This window comes from Oryza glaberrima, chromosome 10 (genome assembly GCF_000147395.1).
Source record: "Oryza glaberrima chromosome 10, OglaRS2, whole genome shotgun sequence".
NCBI classification, from domain to species: domain Eukaryota; kingdom Viridiplantae; phylum Streptophyta; class Magnoliopsida; order Poales; family Poaceae; genus Oryza; species Oryza glaberrima.
This window is the reverse complement of record NC_068335.1, coordinates 5,546,037-5,563,854: the sequence shown is the minus strand read 5'-3', so window position 1 is coordinate 5,563,854 and position 17,818 is coordinate 5,546,037. Positions and strand designations below refer to the sequence as shown.

General features: G+C 40.6%; 1 pseudogene; it reads left to right on the top strand.

Moving 5' to 3' along the window:
* The first annotated feature begins 1,137 nt into the window (after positions 1 to 1,137).
* Positions 1,138 to 15,825, top strand: LOC127752711 (wall-associated receptor kinase 1-like; annotated as a pseudogene).
* Positions 15,826 to 17,818: the final 1,993 nt, after the last annotated feature.

The window sequence follows — 17,818 nt, the reverse complement described above, 5'->3', positions numbered from 1 at the left end:
ACAGCGACGACCCGGCGGTGGGCATCGTGACGAACAAGACGTGGTCGACGGTCGACCTCGTCGACATCGACGTCGCGGGCGGCGAGGCCCGGGTGTCCATGCCGGTGAGCTCCGACTGCAGCGCCAACGACACCTACCACGCGCTCAGCATCTTCGTCATGACCGTCAACTTCACCGACACGTTCCTCTTCTCGTCGACGCGGAACGCGCTGGTCGGCGTTGGCCAGAGCGTCCAGGCGCGCAGGGGTGGAGCTAGAGAAATATGAAGGGGGTTCCTAAGAGCAAGCAACACTAGGCTAGCTCTGGCTGGGGCATGCAATTGTGGGGTCCACGCGAGCTGGCGTGATGCAGAAATGGCGGGACGAAACAACAGCAACAAGATTAAAAAATTAGATAGGAAAGCTAGCTAAAGATTAAAAAATTAGATAATAGTCCATGTAAGGCTGATGTGATCATTTTTGCAGCCATTAGCGGGCGGCACTATTGACCTTGCTCTAACTTTCTTTAAGTAATACTAACATGCATAGTTCTAGAACGATATTATACTAAATAGTTGCATACACAATACATATAAGCATCATCTCTCTAATTGAAGGCAATATACAATAAGAAAGTGCATGGAAAAATTAAAAAAATGCGTACCATAAAACCATGCCGGATTGAATTTTACAAGATCATGTGGTTGGCAAGGTCCATTCTCTAAGTACTTTCTTCTTACCTTGTCTTTTTGGTTGGGATGATAATCATCAATTTCTTTCCGTAAGCCTGGATCATATTCGATCGTCTCTTGGCATCATCTAGTCGAAGGGATGAACTCCCTACATTGTTGGTATCATCCAGTGCTTTTCTTTTAAGAAATTTCTCCATAGAAGCAAACAACAAACAATAACCTAATCATTGGTAGACTTGCAAAATTAAAAGAAGGGAGCAGCAGGGTGCAACCACGCAAGACTTACCGGCCGGCCGGCGTTGGAGACTTGGAGTTGGGCTGCTTCTGCTTCACTCACTGCTTGGGCTGGTCGGCAACAGCAAGGTGCCAAGGCTGCAAGGGCAAGGCAGCCACCAGCCGGGCAGGGCTCAGGCTAGGCAGCTGGCCGCCGGCCGGCCGCCAGTGTCCGGCACGGCCGGATTGGCGCAATGCTGTGCCGCAGTGGGCTGGGCAGAACGGGAAGACGGGCAGACGGCGTCACAGCGATAGAACGAGAGGTGAGAAACAATAGCGATTTTTGATTTTTGGAAGAGGAAACGTCGAACTCGAAACGGTGCCGCCCTGTCGCCTTGATTCCCGTCGCCGCGCAGGTTACGTGTGACTTCTCGTATCCTCCTCTCAGTTGGGCCTTGTAGAGTTATAATTTTGGGCCAGAGTTTTGGGCCTTTGAAGGAAGGGGGTTCCTTGGTTTGGGCTTGGGGGTGTCTATATGGTGAAAATATGAGGGTAATAAGCTATTTAGAATTTTGGGCCGGGTTCCTGGACACCCCCCCTGGCCCATTGGGCTCCGCCCCTGCAGGCGCGTGTCGAGGGCGGCCTGACCAGCAACAACTACTCCGCGTCGTGCACCTCGCTCTTCGACTCGCCGTCGGCGGCGCGGAACGGCTCGTGCTCGGGGCTCGGCTGCTGCGAGGCCGACTTCCCGCCGGGGCTCAGCGAACTCGGCGTCGGCGTGAGGCGGCAGAGGAACACCATGTGGGAGACGTTCCCGTGCACCTACGCCATGGCCGTGGACAGGTCGTGGTACAACTTCTCGTTGCAGGACATCTACGGCCAACGCGATTACCACAAGTTTCCACGCGGCGTCCCCATCGTGCTCGACTTCGCCATCAGGAATGATTCGTGTCCGGCGGATGGGAAGACGTTGCCGACGGCTTGCCGCAGCGGCAACAGCCGTTGTGTCAATGCCACCTATGGCCCGGGATACCTCTGCAAGTGCAAGGATGGTTTCGACGGCAACCCTTACCTCCCTGATGGATGCCAAGGTACGAACATGTTATTGAAAAGAATGTGGCGGGAAACTGTTATTGAAAGGAATTATAGCAGGATATCTTTTCTTCAATTTGGTAAAAAATTTACGCTAAAAAAATTCGGTACCTCTTTGTATAGAACGGTAGCGTCTAGTACCTCGTTCCGTCTGAGATGCACCTCGATCTAGTACTCGCTTGGTCCCGTATTAAATTAATCTAGTACGGATATATGTAACATATCAGTACTACGATCTTATCTAAAGAGATTATAACATAATTCACAGTGCTGATATATTATATCTCTTACTAGATTAACTTACATTAGTGGAGAACTGATTTTTAACACCGGTTACGAACCCATTTTAGTACCGGTTGTAGCAAATCTAGTACCGGTTAAAATCGAGATTAAAGCTCAAGATCTTTAGTACCGGTTGAAATAACTAATACTAAAGATGCAAACGAAGTAAAAAAAAATCTGTGGGATGTGGGATTGGAAATCAAGATCTCTCACCTCATTAATTTCTCACATCTAACTTGGATAGATATGCTTTCTGTCGACGTTTGATGTCACGATTCCGGTATTTGCATAGTATGGGGATCGTTGGTACTAGGATATATGTGAGATTGTAGTAAAACAGATGAAGACGAGGATTTTTATACAGGTTCTCGGTGAGTTCAGGGATAACGTTAGACTTCCCTTATCAGCCTCGTGCGGGCACCTATAGGATTTGTCTGAGTCAATCTCCGACGTCAACCAAGAAAGTACAGAGCATACGACTAAGTCTTCCGTCTTGCTGTAATCGAGAATTTGGATTGAAGTCAAGAAAATTTATCTCAACGGGTACACCATCTCTTCATTCCGTATTCCTTGTCGAGATCCACCAACCGTTCTCGAGTGATCGAGAAAGCGCAGAGTCTATGACGGAGCCTTGTTAACATTTGTCGTACTTGCCTTAGTCGATCTTGGTGTAGAACCATAAAGACATGGAGTCTTCGACAATGTCGAATAGAATTTTCCTGAAATCAATACTCAGAAAAGAATATTAGATAGAAATAGCCCCCGAACGAATGCTCAAAGGGTGACATGTTATAATATGTATGGAAAACTGAAAATGAATTAAATTTACAGGCTAATGTTTTGTATATGAGCGTCTTCTCTTTTACCGACTTCGATCAGTTTGTTGAGTCATACACTCTCCCTAGCCCCCAGCCTTGTCGTCGGAGAATCGTTCTCGGAGGATAAGGCTCTTGGACCCTTGACCTGCCTTGGTTGAAAAAGCACTGATCCTAGCCCCCAGCCGTGAAGTTGGAAAACTCAATTTCCGATTACACGGCTTGCTTAATACGCACGGCGAGAACTCTTACATGACCAGATCTTACATGGTCGTTTGTCTCTACATGATCCAACAAGGCCTTATCCACTATGGGCGTCCCCAGCCGAAGTTCCCTTAGGTTTCTCGGAGGCCTTGCCAGGACGGCGTAAAGGGACATAAGGATAGTTTTCAACTCTAGGTGTTGTCGTGGTAAGGGATCTCTAGGTAAAACTCTTGGCGATATTGTGTACCTGATATCAACTTTGTTGGAGTAGAGGTAGTGGGAGAATCGCTACACCACTGGTCGAGGACCAGGTAGTAGTCGTAATTCGACCACTTGAAGAAGAAATAGTGGAAGAATCACTACACCACTGGTTGAGGACCAGGTAGTAGTCATAACTCGACCACTTGAAGTGGAAATAGTGGGAGAATCGCTACACCGCTGGTCTAGAACCAGGTAGTAGTCGTAACTCGACCACTTAAAATGGAAATAGTGGGAAAATCGCTACACCGCTGGTTGAGAACCAGGTGTTGCCTTAACTCGACCACTAGAAGTAAATGTACGAGAGATCGCTACGATTGACTGGTTGAGAACCAGTGAGTAGATGTCTCTCGACCATTTGAAGTTGTGGTACGAGAGCCGCTATGCTACCAGTCGAAGACCAGTCATAGCAGTTCCTCAACCATCTGAAGTCATCTGAAGTCGTGATGCGAGGACCGCTACACTATTGCCGTAGTCGTACCTCAACCATCTGAAGTTAAGGCGCGAGAGATTGCTACGATTTACTGGTTCGAGAACCAGCGAGTAGAATAATCTCTTGAACGCCAATGGAAGTTGTGATGCGAGAAATTGCTACAGTTTACTGGTTCAAGAACCAGCAAGTAGAATTATCTCTTGAACACCAATGGAAGTTGTGGTGCGAGGGATTGCTACGGTTTACTGGTTTGAGAACTAGCGAGCGAGTAGAATTATCTCTCGAACACCAATGGAGGTTGCGGTGCGAGAGATTGCTACAGTTTACTAGTTCGAGAACCAGCGAGTAGAATTATCTCTCGAACACCAATAGAGGTTGCGGTGCGAGAGATTGCTACAGTTTACTGGTTCGAGAACCAGCGAGTAGAATTATCTCTCAAACACCAATGGAAGTTGCGGTGCGAGGGATTGCTACGGTTTACTGGTTAGAGGACCAGCGAGCGAGTAGAATTCTCTCGAACACCAATGGAGGTTGCGGTGCGAGAGATTGCTACAGTTTACTAGTTCGAGAACCAGCGAGTAGAATTATCTCTCGAACACAAATGGAGGTTGCGGTGCGAGAGATTGCTACCGTTTACTGGTTCAAGAACTAGCGAGTAGAATTATCTCTCAAATACCAATGGAAGTTGCAGTGCGAGGGATTGCTACGGTTTACTGGTTCGAGAACCAGCGAGTAGAATTATCTCTCGAACACCAATGGGGGCGCTAGAGTTGGTTTATTACATGTGCATTTCATGTGGCCAGCATGACTCACATACCCAACTTATAGCATATCCGGATGTCCATTCGCAATCATGTCGGGTGATCAAGCCGACGACGTTCGCGAGGAATTATCCGTTAACAACCTTTTCTCGAGTAGTCCAGCCATGGCCGGTGTTATGAGATAGGTCGTCGGTCTTCGTTGGCAGGTTGGGCGCGACGACTCTGCATTTGTGTCAATAATGGGGTGTACTTGACCACAACCTACTCGAGTGCTCAATTGTTCCTGAAAAATATTTTCTAGAAGGCAAGACATATAGCAAATAATATCGAGTCTGTACTCAAAAAATTGCATGGATCTTCTAGTATTATCAGGATATAACGAGCAGATGTAAATATCAGGCATTATGTAGACCGTAAACAAGCATGATTTATACAGAAGAAAATAGAGCGAGTCCCCAGCGTTAGACCGTAGTCGATTTAACATCGGGGACACTCGCGCAATAGATATTGTATAAAAATATGCTCTAGGTAAACATAATGAATTATAGATCTGACAATATCGTATAGATTGGAAAAATAGTTACGATAAATTGTATATAAATTACAGCGTACCTGTGTAGATATATGCCGGATATATCTACGGAATTAGTAGATTAATTAAAAATCAATCTTACTAATTAGCTTAGTCTCCCTGTCTCATGGAAGAATTTTGGAAGCAAGCAGATAGTTGCTTTTGGTACTTTGGGAATCACGATAATCACATAGTGCATGTCCAGAGCAGTGCTATCCGATTCATGTAGCTATGCCGGCTGCTGGTCTCATGATCGATTCGAACTCTAGGTCTCTGCATAAGGTGGTGCTTGGATCCAGGGACTTAACTTTAGTCCCTGTATTTAGACACTAATTTAGAGTATTAAATATAGAGTACTTACAAAACTAATTACATAAATAAAAGCTAATTCGCGAGACAAATTTTTTAAGCCTAATTAATTTATAATTAGAGAATGTTTACTGTAGCATCACATAGGCTAATCATGGATTAATTATGCTCAAAAGATTCGTCTCGCGAATTAGTCCAAGATTATGAATTGGTTTTATTAATAGTCTACGTTTAATATTTATAATTAGTGTCCAAACATCCGATATGATAGGGACATAAAAGTTTTAGTCCCATCTAAACAGGGCCTAACTCCGTGCGCTGTGCAGTCCTCCCGTCATCATGTCCGAGTAGGTAGGATGTGGGAAAGGTGGAGCACAGCTTAGTCAGAGTTTGTAGAGGCGCGCATTGTCTGAGTAGGACTCAGCCGAGAAGGTACGTACGCTGTGTTTAGATCCAAAGTTTGGATCCAAACTTCAGTCCTTTTCCATTATATCAACCTGTCATACACACATAACTTTTTAGTCACATCATCTCCAATTTTAACTAAAATCCAAACTTTACGCTGAACTAAACACAGCCGTAGTACATGCAAAGAAAGGCACATATCGATTACTCTATGATTACCAATCTATAGGAGTAGTAAACAAGAATAATATATTCACAAAAATTTAGGACAGCTAACCTGATGCCGTTGCAGATCGGTACCGCGTTTCATCGTGGTCATCCGGTTTGATCCAGTTAGAATTCCGGCGGAGGAAATCCGGATGTTGTCGGAGAGTCCATCTCTTAAACCCATCTCGTCGAAATCCTTGTTATGAAAATAGATGCACAATGGAGATACGAATTTTACGTGGAAAACCCTTGCGGGAAAAAACCACGGGCATCGACCGGCAATGATCACTATAGAGGAATTGGATACAAACACAGGGGATACATTGGGCTGTCGCACCCTCCTCATGCGGCTTACAAGGGATATATATAGGAGAAAACTAGGAGTCCTAATAGGAAACTAATCCTATAAAGTAGTCCTATTAGATAACTAATCCGAATATACTGTGGGCCCAAAATTCGGATCACATATTTAACAATCTCCACCTTGATACGAATTTCTCTTGTAACATAAAAAATCTTCAATCTCCAAAGAACCTCGTGATGATAAAATCAATGTGTGCCAAATAGTCACTTGGACTATAATCCATAACACCCTTGATCCAGAAGAGGTAGACCATTCTTCAAACTCGCTATTGGGAACAAATCCTGAATCTGCTAGTATGATATTGTGGAACCTAGCAGAGACGTGAAACTGATGCACAAACTTCAAACTCGCCATGGGAATAAAATCCTGAATCTGCTGGCATTAATTTCTGGAATCCAAACAGAAACACGAAAAATTCTTGTGCACAAAACGAAGTACTTAGATCCCCTGATAACCTCCTGGTATGTTAGGTACAATGGTAGCAAAATTCGCAGGACAATTTGATCACCTTGTGATCTAGACAGGAGCGAGGCTCCCTCTCGACAACTTGAATGTACCTTTTTTTTTAATCTCAGGTGCATAACTTATCCTCCTTGATACATGCGCCAACTTGCATCTTCACTTGCCATAACGAGATTGCATCTCAATCCAGGAGCGGTAGATCAAACTTCTAACTCACCTTGGGAATAAAATCCTGAATCTGCTAGTACAATTTGTCAAACCCTAGCAGAAACGCGAAACACTCCAGTTGCATAAAACGAAGTATTTGATCTCCGTAGAAAACCTCCTGGTAAACTGGCACGTGAGCATAGCAAATTGAACGTGAATTTGTATTCCCTGAAGAGAACCAGAACAATGCAAGGCTTGAATCCCTGGTGCGAAGGGCGTGTGCACGCAGCAATTTCCAACCATGAAATAAATTCACGTGAACAGAACCGAGGCTTGGCTGCTGAAGGCTTGGACTTTTTTCCTTCCTCGGGATGCGTGGGGAATAGATCAATGGCTTCAACCATGCTGCTGCTTCTGATTTTCTCTGCATTGCTTGATGGACGTGATTCAGATCGATGTGTTGGAGTACCTGCTTAAATCGATCTGGTCGACACCGCTTCGGGTTTGCTTCACCAGTGATTCAATCTCACCGAATTGATTTCTGCGACGATGACGACGCGTTGCTACTGCGGCCGATTCTCCGCGACGTGCGCTGCTGCTCCTTCCCCGGCGGCATCGACGACGAGGCCAATCATATCGATACTCCGATCCGAAAAATCACACCGGTGGCTGTGTGATTAGTAGATCGATCTCCAATGCTCTGATACCACTTGTTATGAAAATAGATGCACAACGGAGATACGAATTTTACGTGGAAAACCCTTGCGGAAAAAAACCACGGGCGCCGACCGGCAATGAACACTATAAAGGAATTGGATACAAACGCAGGGGATACATTGGGCTGTCGCACCCTCCCCGTGCGGTTTACAAGGGATATATATAGGAGAAAACTAGGAGTCCTAATAGGAAACTAATCCTATAAAGTAGAGTCCTATTAGATAACTAATCCGAATATACTGTAGGCCCAAAATTCGGATCACATATTTAACAATCCTGAAGCACCAAAAAGTCCCCTACCTGGTGCGCCACTGTCGACGTTTGATGTCGCGATTCCGGTATTTGCATAGTATGGGGATCGTTGGTACTAGGATATATGCAAGATTGTAGTAAAACAGATGGAGACGAGGATTTTTATAGAGATTCGGGCCCCTGAATTGTCAGGTTCCTACATCCTGTTGGCCGAAGCCGGTCGTTACTCTTATTCATCATAATCACACCAGTACAATATTTGGGGTAGCCTATCTAACTGTTGTCGATATGGCGGTCTGAAGGTCTGACTCGTAGTCGACAACAGGGTAGCCTTCCTCCTCGAATACGCATCCGGCAAGATCAGAGACAGCGCTATATCTCTCCTGACGGTATCCGTAGTCACCGTAGGGGACTAGCCATGCCTATCTCTGAAGTCGATATCCGGCGTCTTGTCTTGGCGTATGTTGGCTTGTATGTTGTGGCTTTTGTTGTTCCATGTCTCCTCTTCTCCTAGGGGGTCTTGTATTTATACCCATAGATGTCCCCTTGTCCAAGTAGAACTAGGAAAACCAATATGGATACAATTCGAGTAGTTCTTGTTGTTTCCATGTAGAACTCTAGTCATCCTTCCTTATGCGGAACTCCTCCTATATCCGAAGGTTGTTTCCGTATAAGACATGGTATGTGGTGGGTCCTGCCGAGATTTTGTCAACTACTATTAAATATGTGGTATCCATAACCCTGACACTTTCTTTTTTGCGCTAACCCTGGAGACATCTAACAGTAACCGGTACTAAAAATATCTTTTGTCCGGATTAGTGTTACGAACCGATATAAAAACCAACCGGGACTAAAGAACCTCCATCTTTAGTCTCGGTTGGTGTTACCAGCCGGTACAAAAGATATTTATGTTTTTATGTTTTGGTTACCACGATAATATGAGATGGATAAAGTATATAAGTGTGTAATCATGGACACCAACATTTGAGCCCGTTCTACGAAGTCATGAATCCGCAGCTCCAACACCACGACAGTCAACCATGATACTTCTAACTTATTCCTGTCAACTATAATTTAATTGTTTTATATGCCTAGATAATTCCTTATCATTCACAATTTTGTCAAACAGGGGACCAGTTAACCTGAGAGATGGTATCAACTAGACATAGGCAGTATACTTACATACGAACGTACGGTGTGCTCCTTATCACCAGTTCAAACATAGAAACATAGAGAGTCCACCATGAATTAATACGTAGTTGGCACCCCGCGCCTTGTCATGGGATTTGCTAGTTTTATCATCGAATAAAATCAATATTTTAAATGATTAGATGCAACTCTTTGTATATACAAAATATATATGATAATGCGGCTTTATATATAGCTTCTGTTATCACAATACAATTAATGTTTTATTTTTTGAAACGTCATTGTGTATTGTTATGATATATGAAAGTTATTTTCATGCACAATCTAGATATCGTCACAATTAGGTAGTGTAGCATTTCTTTCCTTCATCTCAAGCATATTTCAAAAATGAGTTTGGATTAATGATACCTAAATATTGTATGTTATCCAATTGTTTATAACAAAAACAAAGCTCACATCTTATGTAATAATTGGAGTTGTATTTAGAAAAAAATATTAGTATTATCTTTGAGGATTTGGATGTGCAGAATGGATAACAATGTCACGCGTGATTATGAGGTAAAGAGAGGTGAATGCATGAGTAATCAATGATTAAATTAGATGGATGAGTAGCTAGCTTCTTGATCCAACGGTTGATAACTCTATACTAATGCGATCCGATGGCTTAAAATTCTTGATGATGTGGCTTCTTGCATGTCTTGCTTTATAGGAGTAAATGGCTCTTAATGGTGGGTACCAACTGATCTCGCTCCAATTTCGGACTATAATATTTCTAGAAACAAAGATTTCAACCCAGGTGGGGGAAGTTCGATACACATGACAGTAACATACACCATCTCATCACTAAAACTTTCCTAATTTCTTTCAATCAACTTTCACCAAATTTAGAGATATATCAAAGCATGAAGGTGTGAAATTACTCAAGTAACATAAACTTTATGTACTTTCACCTGAATTTAAAAAAAATTATTTTTTGTTTTTGATTTAATTTCCATGAAAGTTAGCGAAAGTTTTGAATTTAATTAAAATTTAACTTTTGCAGATTTTCATAAATGTACATAACGGTATAAAATTTGGTAACTTCTGAGTTTTGTACTAGCTAGGGATTTTCTGTTGTCCCTAAATATTCTATCCATCCTAAAATAAAATATAAAGAGAATACTCCATCTAGTTTCAATATATGATGCCATCGATTGTTTTCATATGTTTGTTCTTAGCTTATTCAAAACAATTTGTGCAAGTACGAAAAATGTAGGTTAGGAAAAAGTCCATATATCTCCTAAACTTTGGGTGAAAATCCATTCAGCATGCTGAACTTTAAAACCGTACATCTAACGTGCTAAACTTTAGAATATCATTGGAAAAAGTACAAATAAGTGCCTAAACTTTGATTCAAAACTAGACATTGAGTCCCCTAAACTATATAGTATCAATTGCTACCCTATAATTGATAGTACGTAAATATATTGTATTAGTTATTTAAAGCCGCCTGTTTAAGATCCCAAGTATGCAAATGTAATATCCCGTGTTCTAGAGTATGATTGGGCGAATTCGAGGGCAAATTCGATCGAAGGGGGGAAGAATGTAATACCCCGAGTTTTAAATTAATATATCTCGCGGAATATTAGAGCAAACGCGCAAAAGTTCAACTTTTAAACCATTGTTCGTATAGGCGATCGGGAACCGTGGATGCATAGAGCTCGCCGACTAGTGCAAAATAGACTAATTTATAGTAATCGGAGTCCGAACGAAATCCCGAGGATTGAATAGATGTGAGCCGTTAGATCTTATTTAGTCTCTTTATATAACCAACCAAAAAAAACAAACGAAAAAAAAAAGAAACAAGAGCGATTCTCCTGTAGCCCTAGCCGCCGCACCTCCTGCGCTCTGCCGCCGCCGCTGCTGTTCCTCTCTTCGCCGGCGCCGCCGCTAGTGCAGCCGTTGCCGGTCGCCACAGCCGTCGTCGTCCATAGCTGGTCGTTGGTGAGCTACTGTTGCTTCTGTTAATTTCCCTGCTGCTGCCGAACCCTGCTGTTGCCGATCTGATCTCTTCCTTGCTGGTGGTGCACGGCTTGCTGTTGCTGCCGATATTCGTTTCTGCTGCTGCTGCTGTTGGCCTGCAACGAACAGGAAGGAGGGAGAGAAGGCAGAGAAGAACAGGAAGGAAGGAAAGAAGGGGAAATTTGATAGAAGGGAAATTTGGGGAATTTGGTGAATATTTCCAAATTCCTTGTTTTTCTTATACATTGGTACTGCTAGGTAATCCGTTTTAGTCTATAGTTGTTTCTAATTTATATTTAAGACGATCTGTTTCCGGTTTTTTCGAATTTATTTTATATCGAACGCTAGGCTGAAACCGTATTTTCAAATCTTGTATTAAACCATCAGGAATCAGGTTAGTTGTCCTAAATAAAGTTTGTAGTCATTGTCAATATCTTTCCAACGGTGCTAGTTTCACTCGATTCCGATAAACGGTTTAGGAGAAACAGCAAAAACAGTACTGCTGACCGGGTCCGGAAATCAGGACAGCAGTTCGTTTTTCCTTAATCTGGGATTTTCAGAGGCATAATCTGATTTTGTGCTCAACATGAAAGTTGTAGACAATTTTGTCTAGATGTCCAAAGTTGTATTATTTGCTAGTTTCCGTTAGACGGTTTGTGAGTTACTCATAAAACAGTAATGGAACAGCTATAGGTTATTTAATACAAATCGGTAAAAGGTTTATATGTTCTAGGTTTCGATTTTAGTAAATATCCCTTGTAACCATCGTTAGTTGAATATAGTGGTTTATGCGTAGTTTAGCTCCACAGGTGTGGAGGGTTCCAACGTTGGAGGAGTTGAGTCGGAGTATCGAATGAGTTAAGGCAAGTACAAGACGGACTTATGTGATGGACAAAACTGAGTTGTTTTGTTTGGCTTTACTTGCATAATTATTATTCAATTGCTTGTTATTACTGATTGTATGGCTATGACGTTATGCTACTTATTCGTGTTTCGACCCATATTCAAATTCATGACGTTATTCATATTTCATTATTCCGGATGTTCTGTTTACATTATTCAAGAACCATGCGTAGCCATGGGAGTACAATTTGGATCTTTATTCATGATCCTTGAGAAGCGCTGATCACACTTGCTCGGCTTACTGGTAATGCTAAGAGGATATTCACACCTGCCCGGGAGGGAACTACTATCTTTTGACTTCTTTGGTTTAAAAATAAAGTAAATCCAACCCTTCATGTTGGTTTCTTAATGCATAAATCATGCGTATGTTTTACTAGTTCAAGATTGTACTTGCTGAGTATTCTTTACTCACTCTTGTGTTTAATTTGGTTTTTAGGTACCTAATGACATCGATCGGCATGGGGCGGGAGTAGCACCCTTGGACTACACATTATTATTGCACACAATTGAAATTAGTTTTAGACTATAATTTTTGCTCAGCATAAGTTTTGCATAGAACTTGTAAAGGTCATTTAAGGTTCTGATCCTTATTTTTCACGTGGGATTTGTGGAGCTAGGATGGTTTGGATTGTGTGGTTTATATCGGTATTGACCTTTCTTATAACTGTCTGTCGTGATGTCCGTATTTTTAGGGGAGACTCTACCGAAATTTCTAATAATTTTAGGACTTAGTTTTTGAGTGTATTTTGGTGTGGCATTCTAGGTACGTGGTTACTTGGGGTGTTACAGCAAAACCACTATATAAAACCACCTTAAGGAGTAATATGAATGGTATTGTAAAATTCTGGAGTTGGATGTTCGGTTTAATATATTTATAGTGCCAAATGGACTTCCATCTAAAGTTTAGGGGGTGTATTTGGAACTTTTTAGAATACCTTCTATATTAACCTCAAAGGTGGCATTAGGCGATGGTGTGGCATATGTGGAAGCTTAAATGAGTGGTTTTCAATAACTAATAAAGCATATTTATATATTGTCAGTTCTTAATTTATACTCTGGAATGATGTCATGCATGGTAATATTATGTTGATATTCATTTGTTAATGCGAGCAAAAGGGGTTAAAAAGAAATATTTGGGTGATGATTTTAACACATATGTACAATGCATATGTCACTTAGTCAAACTCATTCTACGTATATACAAACAAGATATGAAACTACTTAACAAAACCACCATTGGGGTTATATAAATTGTATTGTAAAGTTCGGAAGTTGAATGTCTGTTTTTAAAGTTTAGGTGCTATTATATACTTTCAATCAATATTTAGGGCATTATTTGGATGGTTTCTTGTAAGTTATGCTTAAACTGCCTTTAGTGATAAAGTAAATTATAACAAAATAAATTATAATTACATAATTAATTTTGGTGAATAAGATAAATGGTCGACCTTATATTCAAAACTCAATGACAGCTACTTGAAAAACTGGTTCAAAATTCGAATTAGATTAGATCTAATTTGAATTAATCTAATTCGAATTTTGGACCAGTTCACTATCAGGTGAGTTTTCTCTCTGCTGTGCCATTAATTAATTAGTGTACATACAGATATCGACGAATGTGTTCTTCGAGATAAACAACCAGAGTTACAAGATATATATCCTTGCCATGGGAAATGCAAGAATAAGATAGGGGGCTACGATTGTCACTGCAAATTTGGCACAAAAGGTGATGCAAAAATTGGAACATGCACACAGGTGTTTCCCCTCCTGGCAGTTGTCACTACAGTCGGTAAGCAGCTTGTTTTAATTTTGCCATACAAGAATTCTGATGCTTCGTAGATTTAGTAATTAAGTTTTCATAAAATTATTATTGTTGTTACTAAGTACCCGTAGTTTTCTAAAATTTACTAAAATATTACGTAGAAGCATATGACAAAATGATACTACCTCCGTCTCTTATTATAAGTCGTATAATTTGACTCTTTTCTTAATTATTTTTTTTTAGATTTGATCAAGTTTATATAAAAGTTTAGCTAGGATGTTGAAAATATTGGTATATTATTTTCTATAAATTTGATCAAACTATAAAAAGTTTTATTATGAAATAATTCAAAGTGACTTATGATATGAAATGGAGGGAGTATTTTAGTTCCATAATCCTATTGCTCTAATGTGTTCACTTTATTATCTAGGTGCCCGTAATGACATACGCGACCAACAACTAAAATTCAATAGTACCAGTGCAACACTTATTATTCAAATAAAGTACTCTTGTAATTTTCTATACTACTTCCCAAATATATGCTGAGCATTAAATTTAGATTACTAAAATACTTTATTCATATATTTTCCTAGTCCGTATAATAATAAGTCCAGATCTGGTAACATATATTTCAGGTGTACGTAGTTGGGCTGGCGTCCATCACTGTTATTATAGTCTTGTTCAATCTTCTACTGGCAGAGAAAAGAAAGACCCGAGAGTTTTTCCTAAAAAATGGTGGTCCGATACTTGAACATGTTAATAATATTAAGTTATTCAAAAAAGAGGAGCTTAAGCCAATAATACAGAAGTGTAATGTAATTGGAAAAGGTGGATTTGGAGAGGTTTACAAGGGTCTGCTTGATAATCAAGTTGTTGCAATAAAGAAATCCATCAGTGTGGACAAATTTCAGGAACAGCAGTTTGCAAATGAAATCATAATCCAGTCACTAGTCATCCACAAGAACATTGTCGAGCTCATTGGTTGTTGTCTAGAGGTTGATGTTCCACTGTTGGTCTACGAATTTGTTCCACAGGGAAGCCTTCACGACATTTTACATGGAAGCAATAAAATGAGTCTTAATTTAGACAAACGTTTAAACATGCCGCAGGAGCAGCAGAAGGGTTAGCTTATATGCACTCGAAGACTTCTTCCACTATTTTGCACGGTGATATCAAACCTGGTAATATTCTTTTGGATTCCAACTTTGATCCAAAAATTTCTGACTTTGGAATCTCAAGGCTGATTGCAATAGATAAAACACACACTACACGTGTCGCAGGAGACATATGCTATATGGACCCAATATTTCTTCAGTCAGGCCTGTTAACAAAGTAGAGTGATGTATACAGTTTTGGTGTTATGCTCTTGGAACTCCTAACAAGACGAAAGGCAGCTACCGGTGAAAACAGCAGGCTCGTTAAAATGTTTCTTGATACATATTCAGATGGGGAAGCAGCAATAATTCAATTACTTGACAAGGACATTGCAGTGGAAAGGGATACGGAATTACTTCACAAACTTGTCAGGGTCATCGTTCAATGTCTAAAACTCGAAGTGGACAAAAGGCCAGAGATGACAGAAATAGCAGAATGTCTTCAAGGCATGAAGAGATCACAAATAAAACACCCTGATGCGTGAGCTGTGTCAATACATCGCATATAGTAGAAAAGTATCCTTTGTCCATTCAACCCATGTTTTCTGTGTTGTTGAATAAAATGGTTATATATCATTGCGATTATGCGTTGATTCTAATCAAAGAGTGCTTGCCAATAAGAACTCCACATTTTAGTGATAGGACTGGGCATTACATAGGAAACAAGGAATGTATCGCAAAGTGTAAATTGTCAATCGTGATGAATTATGAATGATTCAGAATAAATATTATGTGTGAGGAATAACACTTGACAGTAGGATTGTAACACAATAACCATGCCTATCAGAGGGGATTGAGTGGAAAAACACCACAAACCAAGTCCATCTATGGAACAAAAAGAAACAATCAAACCTCAATGAACTCTGGTCTGACCGCTGATGATGGTCGTTATAGACCAATTTCGACCGTCAATATAACTACAATAAAGGAGAATTAGCTATGCATTGCTATGCTTGCAATGCATATTTGTTTTAGAATAATCTATTTCTACTTGTACTTGGATTCTATCTGTCTATAGATAAAGAGATACAATATGGAGGAGAACCGACAGCAAAACACCCGAAAAATCAATTAGACACTGTCGAGAATCAGACTTGTGGAGAAATGGGCAAGAAACTCAGAATTTACATGATCAAATGGGCCCATAATTCACTGATCTGAGTCTAGAAGCAGAAGAGGAGACGGCCTGCTGAGTACTAGGCTGGTTGGCCTAGCCCAGGGTTCGGCCGAACCTGTCCTAGCGCCGTTGATCCAGGCCTTTGATCAGACGGTGGGAATTCACTCCCAATGGCGGTTGGAGGGTATTACCGACCTTTCCAACCGCCATAAACCGTCGTTGTTCATGCTATAAAGGGCTCTCACCTCCTCCACTCCTTCATACACCCAAGCAAGCTCGAGATATCTCTTCTACACTTTAGTTTAGTATCATAGTGCTAAGTGGAGTAGAATAGAATAGCTCTCGGAGTCCTCGTAGTATTCAGAGGAATTTCGATATGGTTTTAGTAGTTTTCCTTCTTTCTTTTATAAGACTTTCAGAATTAATGAAGTACTACTCTTTATATACTTTCGATACTTTAGTATACCTAAGTATCGTCTTTACTTCGCATCTGTATCGGTACAGTCGTGTACAGTTAGCCTACCAGAGAAGTGCAGTGGTGTGGGTTTAATGTCCGATTACTCGGTTGCTCTATGTCCTCTCGAGGGATGTGGAGTAGTATTTAATAATATAGACGTGGTGTCTAGATTATTAAGTATCATTATCTAGGCATATATGCTACGGGTCAGTCGAGGTGGGCCGCTGATGGCGACAGCTCAGGACGGGTATTCCTCCACGATACTATATATTCCTAAGAAACTTTCCTAAGGAGGGTACTGCTCCGTATTTAGCTCCGGTTAGACGGTCATAACAGAGTTTAAAGCATAATTATTCCTTTTATATATATGCTCAGAGAAAACTAAGAGCATATATAAAAGGAATAATTAAAGCAAAACCCTAAGAGCATAATTAATCATGAATAATTTAACAAGATTAAATCCAGCCATGCTTTAATTTAGAATTTTTTTCCCACATTTAATTTAACTAGAAAAAATGCCTGTGCGTTGCAATGGGTGAACACTATTTTAGTTTTATTATTATTGTTATACAGTTTAGGTATGGTGAAAATCATTGCGGGCATTCGTTTGGATATTTTTTTTAGAAAATCATCATGAGTTGTAATTAGGAGTCCAACTATTATCTTAAGTTAGCATGCGGTTTTTTTAATGATTTATTATACAACTTATTTTATATTTTTAAAAGCGTCCCAAGTTAGCATGCGAGTTTTTTTAAAAGAGTTATCTTATAAGACGTCTTTTGTATTTCCAAATGCGAACGGACTTAAAACCGTCTCAAACACTTCTAAAAGCGAACAAACTTAAAACTGACTCAAACACGGATGACCTAACAAAGATATCTTATTATATATAAAATAAGATATATAATAACCAACTATATGGAAAAAAAATCATCCGTTTAAAAATGCCCTTTAATAACTCAACTATATGGGTCTTTCTATTTGAAAAAAAATGCCGTTATTTTACAAAGGGCGAAAAGCAGGCACGATTGCAGTCCCATAAGGTCCTTGACCAGACTAGTGAAGAGAAAGCTGAGCAGAATTCCTCCTCACGAGATCGACTTGTCTACTTAC